The sequence below is a fragment of the Mesocricetus auratus genome, unplaced genomic scaffold, assembly GCF_017639785.1.
Source record: "Mesocricetus auratus isolate SY011 unplaced genomic scaffold, BCM_Maur_2.0 Super-Scaffold_100004, whole genome shotgun sequence".
Lineage (NCBI taxonomy): Eukaryota > Metazoa > Chordata > Mammalia > Rodentia > Cricetidae > Mesocricetus > Mesocricetus auratus.
Window position 1 is genome coordinate 91,248,807 of NW_024429189.1, and position 6,064 is coordinate 91,254,870.

Sequence of the window (6,064 nt, forward strand, 5' to 3'; positions counted from 1 at the left end):
TATACTGCATCATTTTTTATGTTAGTCATGCTGTATTTATTTCAAAATCTAGTAACATATTCTTACCAGAAATATTTGTTACCTGTTACCTGGTTACATTATACTCCCGTGTTCTTTTTGGAAGACTGCCGTTAAAGGCAGGAACCTGAATCTAGACAAGTAGTTCAGAAAAGCATATGACTGATGATTCTCCATCCATAGCCAAATGCTGAGCTTGTGTGTTGATCTAGTTCAGAAAGTATTTTAGAATCTACTCTGTCTGTTGGGGAGATCGCTAGGTGGGTAGAGTGCAGAGTTTGAACCCCCAGCACTTTGGTCTGGGCACGGTAGCACTTCATACGACCCATGTTCCTAACAGATGGGAGACAGAGACTGGAGCCTCCCCCCCCCAACAGCAGCTAGTCTAGTGTAAAACTGGGGTGAACGAGAGACCCTGTCCCAAGCATGACAGAAGATGAACCACCTATACCCATGGTTGTCTTCTGATCTTCACACTTGCACCATGGCAAGCATGCACCTACACACAAATATGCAGGCAAACACACACAGAGACAGACAGACATAAAACACAGACAGATAACATGAAAAATTCATGATTTATATTACCACATGAAAATGTAAGCATACTTGTAGTTCAGAATTATAACTGGCGAACTGTTCTTGTTGTTGGGTGGATGGAAGGCCTCCACGCATTGTGTAATAGATGAATTTCCCAAATATTAACGTGGGAGGGAAATGTAGGATTCTGTGGCATTTTCCTTAGCATGCAACTAGCTTGGAGTAGCTGACAATGGCTACCTTCTGCCTGTTTGGGTACAGCAGATTCTCCCAGCCAAAAGCCTTTGTCAGAAAACCTCCATAGCATCTCAGGCAGAGCAGCAGTCAGGGTCAGATCCCACCGAGGGTATTCACCCCTTTCACAGTATCTTTTAACCAGGGGTTGGACACTTAACGGATCTGAGCGTCTTGAGTTCAGTGACTTGAGCTATCACTCCTTTATAGCACGCAGCAGTCCGGAGAGATGAGGAATGCTGGAGGCTGAGGCTAAGGCTGCGGCTCAGTCAGTCAAGAACTTGCCTCGTAGGCAGTTCAGTTTCCATTCCCAGCAATGCATAAGCTAAGTATGGCTACATGCCTACAAGGTTGGCTTTTGGGTACTTTAAGCAGGCTTAAGACAATCCTTACGGTCAAGGCTACCCTAGGCCAAGTGAGACTCTGTCTAAAAAAAAAAAAAAAGGCCCTTTATTGTTTTGTTTGTTCTCAGGAATTCTTTCAATATAAGTTGGTGAAAAGCATTTTCTTCATTTTTGTAGGTAGCAGCTCTGCGGCTGCACATGACATTCTAAAAGCCCCTGTCCGGCACTGAGAGTAAGTCAGGAAGGCATTGTGTTTCTAAAAAGGACCTGCAAGAGTTGGTTTGTAGCTGCATTTGGGCAAATTGATGGAGAGACATAAGAGAAATGTGTCATTGGCCTAGTCTTAGCACGGCATTACTTACTCTGACTGCATGTTTTTATGACAGCACTACTTATATTATGGACAGTAGTTTTTCTCAGTCCATTGGGCTTTTCTTTCTTTCAGAAAGTGCATCTTTTTTCTTCTCTTTTCATAGGTGTTCCTAGCTGTTTCCATCATGGGTATCCTTGATGACTTAATGCAGGCTGTGTACTGAAAAGTACACTTCGCTTTCCTCTTCAGGGAATTTACAGTCCCCTGAAACCACATCTATGAGTCCTCAGGGTGGATACTCAGATCCTACTGGAGAGCAGGACAGCCTGGGGGTTTGGGATTTTCATAGAGTACCTCGTTAAGCTACAGACAAAGTTACAAAAATGACAATGTACCCAGGGCAGAGCCCCCATGCTCCTGCTCCAGCAGCACTTTGATGGCCTCAGATGACTGGAAAGAGGCAGCACTGGAGCCCAGTGGAGCACTGGAAATGCTGACTCGGGCTCAGGAGAGAGAGAGCATCTCTCAAGTCAGACAGTGACATGATGATAGCCTAAACACGGCTCTGGACCCAGAGGGATTTACTTTGCATCTGAGAGGGGCTGGCTTGCCATTCTTCCCTTCTGCATTCTCTCCCTTGTCCTCCTTAGTCTGTGGCAAAGAGCGTGATTTCAAGACAGCCCTCCATCGGTGACTGAAGAGCTGTGGGTCTGCCTCTGACTCTTACCGCTTAAATGACTAGGCTACTCCACCTCCCTCAACTTCCACTATCTCATTTTTTGAGCAGAGACAGTTGGGCATTTATTTCTCTGACAGTTCTATGGTCTCTGTCAGCTCTGTAATTCTGTTCCTTACTTTATGAATGCTGGGCTTAAATACTACTCATTCAGTAGCTTGGTTTGTAGACCGTTTATGGATGTGTGAGGCCTTTTCCCTGTTAGATGAGCAATATATGTGAGATTAGCAATGGAGTAAGACATGATAAACAATGCTCTTTAAGCTATTTAACTTGGATCTATATTTGGTGTTTACTCGTTTTGCATATAGAACGTGCTAAACACATCTCTGTCAGTGTTTCGATCTTTATCAAATAGTTTTAATACCATCAACAACAAGGAATGAACCTATGGTAATACTAATCTAATTCGTGGAGGATTCATGGAAGGGATAAAGGGAGGGTATAGGTAATGCCCTAGACATTTAGGCCATGAGTCAACTAGAATTCACATACAAAGAAAAATGGCATATTTCTAGCCCCTGTATTTTGATATAATTCTTTTTAAAATTAGGTATTGATTATAGAATGATTAATCTCTGAAACACTTTCAGACTCTTTATTCTGGGTTTGGATAGTGAAGGGAAATATAAAATACAGTGCCATCATATGTATGCACTATTTCCTGGGGCTTTTGAGCCCTATCCAATTAATCCTCAACATGTTTTTAGGAGTAAGATTTACCATTCCCATTTTCAAAGTATAGGAAATAAATTCAGTGGGGCTGTGACAGCTACGGAAGTATAAAGGATACTCAATTCACAAATCAAGGCTCCTTCACATATACTCTTGCCCAGTGCAAAAACACCTTCCATATAAGGTCGAAAAGGGACTTTGGGTCTGGAATAGTGTTCTCTCTCTAGTACTTCATTGCAGAAAGAAGCCACAGAGGTAGAATGGTCATAGTGCTCAGGGTTCCATGCCAGCCTGCCACTGAGAAATGAACTCAGTCACGTGCTTGACCACCATAATAAAACATTCCATATCAATCACTAGAAAAGAAAATTGGTGGCCCGAGTTCACTTTGAGTAGTTGGAACACAACCAAACAGGATGGAAACAGTAGTGCTGCAAGTAGCTAACTTGATATGTCAAATTGAACCCATCTAAGGTTCTGGGCATCCTGCCAAGATTACACCTTGAACTTCCAGAGGGTCCCTGGGGGTGGGAAGCATTGATTTCTTATTTAGAAAGTGTTTGCTTATTTGTTTGTTTTTATAGTGAGCTGAGGTTGCATATTGGTTTTCTGATCATTTGAGCTGCCTAGCCTTTCTGGGAGGCAAGAAATGGATATGGTGACCACCCAAGAATCATCCTCTCTTTTAGGTGGCAAGGCTTGACCAGAGTTGTGCCTTCTAATGCTAATAGACACTGTGAAGGCCTGTGCCCCAGAGTGGTAGGGGAAAGACAACAGCCTGTAGCATCTTAGCATTTGCAAAACAGTTTCCCAAATAAGAGGATTAGTGTATTCTTCAGACCATCTCAAAGCAACTTTCCACAGATACAGGGACAGCTTGAGGGAGCTTGAAAGACAATGTGGTACTCCTGGGATTTTCCTGCAAATTCACTATTGTTGAATAGTACCTATTATTTGGGTATAGCAAAGTCCCGAAGTCCATGACATCTTGGGTTGAGAGAGTTGTCATTCACTGGGTCCAGTAATCTGGATATCGGTTGGTCAGTATGTACTGGGATAATCCATAAAATTAAGATGTCAAATGAACTGACGGCAGTTTCTTCCAGTCGCACAGATTAAACCTATCCTTGAATTAGTCCATCATATTTCTAGGATTTAGTACATGTTTATTTCTGATTACCTATGGAGCTCACCTCCAAAGAGGTCACAATGTTTGCTTAACTTAGATGAGTGTGTGTCACAAATGAAGGAAAATGGGAAAATACTAAAACCAAAGAATGCAATAGAATTCAACTTTATTTTATACATCGTGTGTATGTATGTGTGTGTGTGTGTGTGTGTGTGTGTGTGTGTGTGTGTGTGTCGAGAAAGAAAAATGCAAAAATACTGAAACTGGTTACAACCATTAAAGAGCACTTTTTTTAAAGTGCTCCTTTCAAATGTATATTTTTAATTTTCTATAGATTCCTATTCTAACTTCACTTTCAAAGGAAAGAAAGCAGGCATTCTGGAGAAATCTAACTTTGCTTAGTTAATTAGTCTCAAGGAAAGGATGAACCCTCTGTCCACTGAAGAAAAACTCCCCACAGATTCACTGTGGTAACTAGGAGAGGCCAGCACGATGTTCAAGTTCAGTACCGTGTAATTGCTGACACATCTAACCAGTGCATCTCTGTCAGCCGGTGTGTGGGGACTCTTGACTATGTCACATGCCAAAAGGCAGGAAAAGGCTTTGGGGGCTGGGCACTGGCTCACATCTGTAACCCGTAATCCCAACCCTGGGGAGGCAGAGGCAGGAGGATGACTGCAATTCAACACTGGTCTACAAATTAAGTCCCAGGATGGCCAGCCAGACTGTCTCTGGGACAGACCCTGGGGGAGCTGAGGAGTCTCTTCACAAAGGAGGAAGAAGCTGGGCAGGCCTCATCCATCTCCCTGTAGGGAAGGGCTATGATTCAGAGTCCCTCGCTTCCCCTTTGTCTTCTGTCCCCTGATTCAAGGCAACTGAAGAATAGACAGCAGGTAGCTCTGAAGACAATGAGGTGATTGTGCTAATGAGAACTTGAGAAAATACAAAGTGATTAGCAGCTAAATCCTCTCAGCAAGCCAGCTGAGGATGTCAGAAGAGCCACGCCCCTTTGTCAAATTCCCCTAGGCTTCTCCCTTTCTTCCACTTTTAAAGAGGCAATTTCATACGTGTCACAAGTCCTCCCTAGAAAGAGGACATCTCTTTTCTTATTCTTCTTCCTCCTCTTACTCCTTTCCCTCCTCCAGAGACATTTCTGGGGTTCTTAGCTTATACAGCCAGCAAGGAATTAGGATTTTTAAGGGCTTTTCTCTCCTCTCTCTCTCTCTCTCTCTCTCTCTCTCTCTCTCTCTCTCTCTCTCTCTCTCTCTCTCTCTCTCTCTCTCTCTCTCTCTCTCTCTCTCTCTCCCTCTCTCTCTCTCTCTCTCTCCCTCTCTCCCTCTCTCTCTCCCTCTCTCTCTCTCCCCTCTCTCCCTCTCCCTCTCTCTCCCCCCTCTCTCTCTCACTCACTCTCTCTCTATCTCTCTCTCCATATATACATATATATTCTAAACTATCAGCAGAAACGAAAAATAGACATGTTGTCTATGTTTTAAAGAATATCTTTGCAAGTAAGTTATCGTTTGCCCTCTTACTCCCCCTCCCTCCCTCTCTCACTCTTTTCCTCCCTCTGTCTCTGTCATCTTCTCCCTCTCTGTCTTTCTGCATGTTACCCTGCCCCATGTGTGTAATGTGCACTTAACCTTAAGCATGCACCTGTACATGTGGGTGATGCATATACATATAGAAGCCAAAGGATGACATGTGGTGCTTCCTTCAGTCTCGTCTCCATCTTACCTTTTGAGATGGTTCTCTCGCTGAAGGAGAGAGAGCTCATATCTTTGCTCATATCTGACTCTTACTCTGCCCAGCACCGGGTTACAGATTCAAGCACCTGTTGTAGACTATTTTTTTTTGTAGGTGATAGAGGTGAAAATTCAGGTTCTCATACTTGCATGGCTTGCTCCTTTACGACTGACTAAGAGCTCTTAAGATTGAATGGGAGAAGGCAAGCAATGACATGCAGAGCCCTCCAGCCCTTATCAGCTTTATCCAGCTGCCCAACTAACTCAGAAGACCTTCATGTCTAGAGCGTCTACAAATGAAAAGAATAATGTCTTTCTTATCCCATCGGTTAG